The 10532-nt window shown below is 47.1% G+C and overlaps 1 long non-coding RNA gene across 1 annotated transcript; it reads left to right on the top strand.

Annotated features, from left to right (window-relative positions):
• The first annotated feature begins 4010 nt into the window (after positions 1 to 4010).
• On the top strand, positions 4011 to 6511 carry LOC141023346 (uncharacterized). The gene is made up of 3 exons (XR_012184445.1): positions 4011 to 5223; positions 5481 to 5875; positions 6230 to 6511. It is a non-coding gene; the product is annotated as an uncharacterized lncRNA (long non-coding RNA).
• The last annotated feature ends 4021 nt before the right edge of the window (positions 6512 to 10532 follow it).

Raw genomic sequence — 10532 nt, forward strand, 5'->3', positions numbered from 1 at the left:
AATTAAGGTAAAAATTTGCCATGGCAAGTTAATAGTACATTTTTTGACATGGCAAAACAGAGTAAAATTTGCCATGTATGTTCAAGTAAATTTGCCATGTACTTACAAGTAAAGTTGCCATGGCAATTAAGGTAAAAATTTGCCATGGCAACTTAAAAGTAAAAAAAATTGACATGGCAAAGAAAAGTAAAATTTACAGGATAATCTCCTCTTAACAAGCATGATTCAGCACAAACACTCACAGTTCAGTCAAAAAGCATGATTTGCACAAAAATCTTAACAATGCCATGTTGGTAATTTTGAAAAGCACATGAGTAGGTTATACCAGGGCGAGGATGTCAACGAGGAAGCCGCGGCGGCCGTTGGTCTTGACGAAGTGGCACTACAGCTCCAACCCCGGCCTGTATCTCATGGCAATTTAGTACAAAAATATGTTTTTCATGAACATACAAATAACCAGGGATTAACCATCCTAGTTGGCACGAGAGATGTGAGCAAAAAATTGCTATGTTTATGAATTGGTGACACTGGACAACTCAACTGGTAGATGTAGTTCATGTTTATCATATACTTTACTAGTGAAAATTGCCATGAGCTACTAATACAAATTGCTGGAAAATTGGGCCTCCAAATTTCTTACCTGCAAAAATTGGGCGACAACCGCCGCATACTACAGGAGGCAAAATGGCCATGACAACTCTACTACTGAATGAAACTACAAATTGATCTAACCATAGTAACTATTGGCTTAAAAATTGCCAACACATCTACTGCACATGTCAAAAAATGCATCAATTTGCCATGGCAAGATATTGTTGTTTCCCAAACAAAAACATGACAAGAATGCAGTATGGGTGCACATCAACTTGCCATCCCTGCAAAACAAAAAATGCCATCATTTTTAGGGAGAATGCAAAATTATCTGTGACTTGCCATGAGCTCCAGAACAAACAACATACCTTGCCCCCCGGATGACACGACCACCACCAGTACAGTCATACCCGGCAACCTCCGGCGCCGTGCAATCCCTCTCGAAGGACCATGGCGTGCCACCGCCGCCGCCATCGCCGCCGCAACCACCGGGACGGCGGCTGGTCTCCTCTGCGCGGATGCAGGCGTCGCGGTGGGTCTGGTCGGGAGGGACGAGGCCTCCTCGCCCACCACGGGGAGCGCGCTGAACATCTCCGTTGGCCGCAGACCGTGGAAAAATCATCTCGCTGCCCCTGCGAGTTCGCCGCCAAGCTGCTCGTCGCCGTGGTGCTTGCCATCACGCACCGGCCACCATGGCTCGTCGGCACCAGCTTTGCTGCTGCGCACTTCTCCCCCGGCCATCGTGCAGCCGTGGCCACCACCAGCTCGCAGCCTCTACTACCACCACCACTCCTGCTGCTCGCCATGACCACACCCGTCCACCACCACCGCCCCCAAGCAAAATCCCGCCTCCGCCCCGCATCAAACGCCTGGATCCGCGGACTGCCGCCGCCGCAGCACGACCTAAATCGATGGAGAGTGGAGAGCTGGAGCTCGCCGGTGGAGAGGATTAGGAACCTCTGAGATGGTGGGATAAGAGGATGAGTGGGTGAGAAGAGAACAGGGGGCAGGAAGAAAAGGAGGGGGGCGGCGGCGAGCAGATAAGTGAAAATATCGTTCGGCGCGACTTCGGCTGGACGCGAACGATGCCCTGACGATGACGTGGCGAGGATCGTGCGCCAAGATTGGCGCACTCGATCCAACGGGAACAAGGGCGTTCAGGACGGGAGCTCAGAAAACTGTCGTCCGGGCGTTATCGTTACTGTTAATCAATGCCTTGTTTCTTTGTTCCTCTTACTCGATTAAGCTCATTAATTTAATCTTTTTTGTTAGACAGATCATACTTTCGCAATTGCCGGTTCCTGTACTCCTGGACTACTCCTTTACCAACGACCAACACTATGGTACATACGCAAATAATGTTAAGTTGACAAGCTCCAACTTGATAATCCAGATTATGTAGTCACCATACTGAGAACTGTGTTGCTTTGAAATTAGAAAAAAAAAGTAGTCAATCTGCTATTTCCAGAACAATGAGTAGCTGGCACTTCCTTGTGTTGAAAACAAACAGTCAATTTGTAGTATGCATCCGTTCCACAAAAAGCTTTTTAAGCCTGCTGTCATTTTAAATTATTTCTATATGGGAGGAAGCTACAAATTTCTGCCTTTGGTGATTATCAGCTTGAGTTCGAGCAAATATATGGAGACCTCTAGATGATACAAGGTTTCTTTTACATGTAACATTCTGTTAACTATATCTGCTGTGGACTACATTATAGCTTTTTTTTCTCATCCTCTCCATACCCCACATTGACCAGTTTTTGGTGTCTGTTATTTTGCGCTGAAGAGTAAAAGAAATATTCAAATTTGATTCCAGTGCCCAGTTTTTGGGACTCCTCGTGTTTGTAGCTTTGTTACACTTTACAATAGCGTTAATTATATAGCAATCGTTTTACTGAGATCATCGCCCATTGATAGTGTGATGGCCTGAGTGGCTTTCAGCATCAGCTCGAGAGAAAACTTGTTTGGCCTTGGGATATGCTACATGGAGTTCTATTTTTGCTCCTTGCGTCAGCCATCAGGTATTATTCTTCAACAGATAATAGTTTTACTTATTGCATTTTCTTGGAAGGAAGTTTTATCTCTTGTGTCAGTTAATACTCCATGATCATCTGCTTATACCGCACGCTAATGTTGTTGCTTTTTTGGCAAGATCAAAGTTTTTCTTGGAACTTACTTACAACAGAAGGGCTTGACTTTCCATCTAAAAAAAATGACAGACCTATTTTTCTTAGAATGTTATCTTTGTATTAGGCCTGGTTAGAAACAAGCAAATGCTACTGATTTTGTGCAGTTGTTTGTAGTGATAACTGCCATTTATGATTTGAACACTGTTTGAAGTTTGTATGCATGAATTCAAAAAAATTATGGGTGTCATACTACTTGGGTAGTAATCATGCTTCCAGATATTTGCAGAAATCACTATCATGCCATTGAAAAAATAGAAGGGCGCGGCAACGGGCGCCATCCATGATCTAGTACCACATGATAAACAACACAACTGTTTTTGATACAAAGAAGATGCATTCACATATACACAAACAAAGTATCGATCGATAGACACATGATCCATCCACAATTAACCCGTGCAAATTTTCATCAGTACAAGAGCAGCATGGTCGATGTCCGACAATGTGAGGATTCGCCAATCTGAACCGGAATAATAAGCAGTGTTAAAAATCGCTCACACTGTCTCTCACTCAAATCTTTTCCTGAACTCAAATACCTGTTGAAACTCAAATACCTGCAAAAGTATGAGCACGGAAGAAGAAGGACCTGGGCCTCGTCCGGGCGCTGCAGCAGTGGGAACCGGGTGGCTGAGCCGAACTTCTTGGGGCTGCAAAGTTGAACGGCCGGAGCTGGCAGCGGCGAAACGCGCTGAGTGCTGCGGCGATGGGGCCCAACTGGGAGGAGGCGACGTGGTGGAAGGGGACTCTGGTGGCTGGAGGCAGGGCAGGGGCGCAGGGCGTGGCGGGGTCGAACTGACGCGGCTGGCCAGGCCGAACTTCACAGACGCCTACCTCCGTGGAGGAGGGGACGGGAGGGAGGAGGCCGCCATGGATGCACCGTGCTCGGTGGACGGGGATGAAGGAGGAACGAGAAGGGGGAGGTTGTTGTCTGCATCGCGCTTGGGGACGGAGGCTCGCCGGAGCAGCACCGCCGTGAGAAACCGCCAAATCCAGCGGCTAGCGCTCAGGTCCGTGGCCGTCGACGGTTAATTAGTAGGTGGCCGAGGGCGACGGCGTGGGTCTGACAACGACATGTAGACGGCGGTGTTGGGAGCATCCTAGGACAGAGAAGAGGTTGGTTGTGGGCAGGTGGCCTCGCGGCGGAGGAGGTGGGGGCGACACCGCGCCGGAGGAGGAGGGGATGGCCTTGCGCCGGGGGAGGCGGCGGCAACTGGTGGAAAGGTGCGGGTCGGGGTGGGTGGGATGTGAGGCGCTGGGGTGCGTGGGTTTCTTTTTTTCTTTCTTTTTTCTTAGCGGTTCGGCGCTTGTTTTTAGTTCAGGAACGTCCTTGGACCCTATATAGGGCGCGCCGTGATTCAAATAACTATTCTGGTCCTAGGATCAGAATAATGTTAATATATATATATAGGTAGCGCTAAAATGAATGCGCAGAGTCGCTAATTCTGTGCGCCGGCCGCACTTTAATTATCCAACAACTATAAAATGGATGGAAGCCATTGTAATATCGTTAAACAGATTACCTTTGGCGGCACGACCCACTCCCATGCACCAGCAAATAAATGAACCAGACAAGTTTTGCACCACACTCTCGTAATCCTTTGCAGAACATGGTAAAACCCAAAAAACGATTACCTCCCACATGTTTGATTATAAAATATTGGCATATACTATAACATAAAATCCCGATTGCGTACTTCTTGCTTTAATTAAATACTCTACATGGCAGTTGAAAACCGTAGTAACATACAAACATTGGTAGTAAACCACTCAGTTGTAGTAATAAATTGTAGAAGCTTTTACTATCCAGTATTACTACTTTTAGTACAAGGTATTACCACCAGGAGCAAAAGATTACTACCAGCATGCCATGCATCTCAATTGGGACACAAAATATGAACTGTAATTGTTTACTATTATTTGCATGTGATATTACAGACTTTGCATGGTATGTGCTCACTCAGGTTGGTTACCATTGGTCTTCCTGGTGTTACCATCAAAACATAAACCTTTACTATGAAAAGGACGCAATCGACAGTAGTAATAACAACTACACTTGTTTACTATTATTTCCTTGTGATATTACGAGGAGACTTTGGATGGTGGGTGCTTGATTAGGTTGGTTACCATTGGTTTACTTAGCATAATGGTGGGGCTAATCGGTGCGTGCTAGTGGCAGCGCGTAGAATTGCTTATTATGCGCGTAGCACGGCCGCCGGCAGCAGAATCGTCGTTGTGCCACTACCACGTCACATCCATGTCCCAGAGCAGAAGGAATTTGCCAGAGCCTCCCAGGTGGCTCGCACAGGCATGCATCCTGTTGTGCCACTACCACGTCACATCCATGTCCGAGAGCAGAAGGAATTTGCCAGAGCCTCCCAGGTGGCTCGCACAGGCATGAATCCTACGGAGCGTTAGCGGCAACCCACAACCCAAGTAGAGGCAGGTACTGGATTGATTCTCCCAAGCTATCCAATGCATGTCCTTTTTTCTCCATAGATATTTTGTTCTTTAATTAGTCCTCTGTAGAACGTATAGAAGTTGATGAAGCACCATGTTTTCTTTCTTTTCAATCTGATGTTAAATCTTACATGAAAGCAGTACATGCATCCGAGAAGAAACTATTGTTTCATAATTTAGATTAGAGTACAGATGGACATCTGCATAAACAAAAGATTTACATCTGTTGTATCAAATACATAGGTACTCCATCTTCGGCGCAGATATTTTACCAGAAAGGAAGATCTCCTTCAAGATCCCCTCAGGAATTCCTGCTCCACTGACGCACCCAAACTTCCGAGAGAACCCTAGCGGCTCTCCTCCAAGATGTCCTGAATTTTGAAGCTCTGTCCACAAAGCCCTGGCCTGGACGCAGACGTACGCCTTACTGTATGGCCTCCGTGAGGGACTAAAAACCGACTTCTCCCTTCGCAATGAAGCAGGGCTCCTTGACGCGGATGTTGGACCTGACGAGCAGCCGCAGGGTGTTGGACCTGACAGATCAGTAAAAAAGAACTGGGATGCCCTAGAGCGTCCACCATCTCCATTGGAATTGTGGTTGCACTATGTAGCATTAGCGGCAACCCAAGCCGAGGCAGGTATTAGATCGATTCTCTAAAACCTATACTATCACTCTTTGCATGCACGCCTCTTTTTTTTTTACCAAGAACTGTTCTGTTCTTTAGTTAATAATACTTTGTAGCACACCTAGAAGTTCATATGCACCCGACCTTTCCATGAACCCCCTTTGCTCTAATTAATACTCCCTCCGTCCCATAATATAAGAGCGTTTTTGACACTACACTGGTGTCAAAAACGCTCTTATATTATGGGACAGAGGGAGTAGCACATATATATAAGTACATATTTGCGTTGCCGCCCAACTAACAAGTTTAAGCTCAATTCGGCAAGCCACTTACATTTACTTCAACTTACCAATATTGTGCTTGTAGATCATTGTACGTAATATTGAGGATTGTCCGATCAACTTCAGCCAGCAATGACACAGCCTACATCATTAGTTCCATCTAGCAACAACACCACCTCGAGCAGGTACCATCTTCTGCACGAAATCAAGCCACCTCCAACAGGATCCATATTGGAAAACAAGTTCAAATAGTTTACCAATAGTATACTGCGAGCATGTTCTTTACAAAGCATACTGGAAATCCAAGGAACAAAAGTCATGAATGAAGCAAAAAAGGTTACAGAGAACAAACTTCTCAATGATCAGGTATTTCACTTCTCATCTTCTACATGTGTTAAATAATTGTTGTTATTTTATTAATTTCCAAAAACTACAGGCAAATATATTCGAAAAGAAAGTATGTCCGTATGTAATTACATTAAAAGATGATTCAAATAAAGACTGTGAAGAAACTTCACACATGTTAAAATACTTTAAAGGAGTACTTGAAAGAACACTTTACACATGTCAAAACTTTACATTTCCAATTTAAGAAAAACAAATGTCCTATTTTATATTCCAAACAGTATGGTATAGTATCTTACCTTATGGGCGGGACAGGACGAAAAACATGACCATTATAACATTGACAGTATCAATGACGAGGTACTCTCATCAAAGAAAGAGAGTTTATATTTTTAAATGTTTGAACAGACATGCACTAGCACCTTGGTGCTACAATGCCCCATATGCATCTCTGAACATAATTAGTTTTTTATTAAAGCTAGCCAAGCAAGGAAATTATGTTACTGACATTCAAATTTTAGTGAACCAATGGGATTCAAAATCTACAGGAAAAACTGAAAAAGAACGGCATGCAAAAATAGGAGAAGAATCAATAGAAGACAAGAGGATTAGGAAAGCACCTGGAAGGAACACAAGATAGAACAAGGCAAAGAAAGTGCTAAACTACAAACTTAATCCCCTTGACTGTACTTATACAAATATATTCTAGATACTCTATATACTTTGTACTCCCTTCATTCACAAATATAAGATGTTCTAACTTTTTTTGTGAATCGGATGTATATAGATATGTTTTAGTGTGTTTGTTCACTCATTTTAGTCCATATGTAGTCCATATTGAAATATCCAAAACATCTTATATTTGTGAACGGAGGGAGTAGTAATTTGCATTGGCATACAATTGTGTTTACTTTAATGTCCATGAGAACATGAATTTAACTTATTATGTGTGCTTGCAGAGAAATCCACTTTGGAGACTATGAATGTTTAGTTGTGCTCATCTTAATATTTAATTATGCAAATTCTATTGATATTATGTCTTCCTTTCTCATATGTACTTAGATTTTTTTTAGCATCGCAAGGAATTGATAAAGGAGGCTTTTGTTTATAATGACAGTAGAATCAAAAAGGAGGTGTACTCGGTTGGTTATGTAGATCCGTAGCATATCTGGTCCGCATAATCATTCCTGAAAATCACCAGGTCCTTATGATAGATGTGCGCCTCTCTAACACGCATTCATCTTTTGACATTCATATTCAATGAATGATTACAAATATGAGGCATCCACGGACTATAGGATTATTGGAATCTCCATTATACCGCAGGACTAAATGGACGAGATAGCAAATCTTGGCAGTGCTTTACACATATTGTGCTTCAACACATCAGACATGGAGAGCGAAAACCGATTTCACTCGACTAATTATAAATTATCAATTTTGTAGTCTAAGGTACCATCATCAATTATCTCTTTGCTAATTTACTACAAAAGAGTTGTCCATGCACTCAGGGTAAGTACATGTATACACTGATCAATACAAAACAAATGATTTGTTCAGGCATAAACATTATTAAAAAGAGCATGCACCGCTACTTGCATACATATGAACTAGATGGGTGTGGACTTGAACTTTCGCCGGATAGAGGCCATCTCCTTGGCCGTGAACTAGATGGATTTTAACAGCCTTTTATATAACCATAAGTACATGGATATGATGTACTACTCCGCATAAGTTTGGAAACACCAATAATACCAAGCATCGACACTATATATCATTTGATACTTCAAGCATATAGTACAAACCAATGGTGAGAGCATCCGAGCATCGTTCTATATTATATTGCTTTTTTTTTCGCGAATACGCTTGAGAGCGTATCTTTTCATTGATAGGAAGAAAGAGAGAGAGTAGGGGGGGGGGGGTGCTCGCTGTCCAACACGCAGGCAAGACAAGGAGCAGGGAGTAGTGATGACGGGCTGCTCAGATACATGGCTAAGAAGCTATGCCAGCAGCGCATGTAAACCGTGAGCTCCAGCCCTAGCCCAAGAACGTGCGTCGTTCTGGATAAGCTCAAGGAGCCGGGAGGTGGAGGGGGACTCGCCGTCGAAGACACAGCGGTTTCGCTGCATCCAGATAGACCAAGCCGTCAGGGTTGCGAGGGTGGCAAGCCCCTTGCGGTGCCCTGTGGGGGAGCTCATGATCATTGAGGAGCACCATGGGAGGAACTCTTCGGAGCCAGTCGGAGGGGGGACGGTGGCGCGCACCCAAGACAGGACATCGTGCCAAATCTGCCTGGAGAAGGGGCAGACGATGATAATATGTTGCATGGTCTCGACGTCCTGGTCGCAAAGAGCACATCTGTCGTTGTGGGGGAGACCGTGGCGAGCCAGTCTATCGGCAGTCCAGCAGCAGTCAAGGTCGGCCAGCCAGGTGAACATCTTGACGCGCAGGGGGGCCCAACACTTCCAGGTGAGGCGCCAGAATGGAGCGGATGTGGAGCCGGCAAAGAGGGCTCGATAGCATGATCTGGCGGAGTACTTCCCATCCGCAGTCCAGCGCCAGACGAGACGGTCTGGGGAGGCTGGGAGGTGAAGGTGACGGAGTCTAGTCCAGAGCTGGACGTACTCCACCAGCGCAGTGGGCGTGAGCGCGCCACGCAAGTCCGCGATCCAACAGCGGTCCTGGAGCCCATCCGCCATGGTGCGCTTGCGTCGCCGACAGGGGACCAAGGGGAGGAGGGCAGGGGCGATGTCCGCAATGGCCATGCCGTCGATCCATGCATCAGTCCAGAAACGGCAAGACCTTCCATCACCGAGAACCCAAGCAGTGGACGCGCGGAAGATGGAGGAGGAGTCAGCATCGGAGGGCAGGTGTAGGTGTGCCCACGGCCTGGCCGGGTCGGTGCGCTGTAGCCACATCTAGCGCACACGGAGTGAGATCCCTTGCCGATGGAGGTCCGGAATGCCGAGGCCGCCGAGATGGAGGGGCCGGCAGACGCGCTGCCAGTTGACTGGCCCGTGGCCAGCGCGGGTCTCCTTATTGCCATGCCAGAGGAATTCGCGGATCGTTCGGTTCACTTGCTTGAGAATCGTCGGGCAGAGAGCGATGACAACCATGATGTGGGAGGGGATCGCGCACAGCACATGGCAGACGAGGGCGAGACGCTCGCCGCGGGACAGGAGCATCGCACGCCAGGAGGAAAGTTTCTTGGCCAGCTTCTCAACAATCGGCCGGAGCGACGAGGCGGACGGCTTCCAGAGCGAGAGAGGAATGCCCAAGTAGGTGATAGGGAAGTCCATGACAGTGCAAGCCAGCTCGCACACGATGGAAGCTCGCGTGGGATCGTCGCAGCGGATCGGGGTTGCCGAACACTTGGCAAAGTTCGTGCAGAGCCCGGAAGCCTCGCCAAAGACACGAAGCAGCTCCCGAATGACCCGGAGATCGCGGGTTGAGGGGTGGCAGAAGATGATCACGTCGTCGGCATAGAAAGAAATGCTCGAAGAGGCGTGCCGAGTGGTGAGCCGTTGAAGGAGGCCGCTGCGGTGGGCATGGAGGAGGAGGGAGTTGAGAGCATCGATGGCAATTGTAAACAGCATCGGGGACACGGGATCGCCTTGCCGCAGCCCGCAAGCGTGGGCGATAGGAGGGCCGGGGGATCCATTGATGAGGACGCACGTGCTGGACGTGGAGAGCAAGATGGCAATCCACTCGATCCACCGCCGTCCGAAGCCCAGGTGGCGGAGCACGTCGAGGAGGAAGGCCCAAGATACCGTATCAAACGCGCGTGCAATGTCGAGCTTGAGGAGGACACGAGGCACGCGGAGGTTATGAAGCTGGCGGGCGGTCTGCTGGACCAGCATAAAATTGTCGTGCACGCACCGCCCTGCGATGAATGCACTTTCGTTGGAGGAGACGAGCTGGCCCAGGCGAGGAGCAAGGCGTAGTGAGAGGACTTTGGCAATGAGCTTCGCGATCAGGTGGATTAGGCTGATGGGGCGGTAGTCCGAGAGAGAGGAGGCGTCCGGCTTCTTCGGGATCAGCGT

Source organism: Aegilops tauschii, chromosome 5 (assembly GCF_002575655.3).
Source record: "Aegilops tauschii subsp. strangulata cultivar AL8/78 chromosome 5, Aet v6.0, whole genome shotgun sequence".
NCBI classification, from domain to species: Eukaryota; Viridiplantae; Streptophyta; class Magnoliopsida; order Poales; family Poaceae; genus Aegilops; species Aegilops tauschii.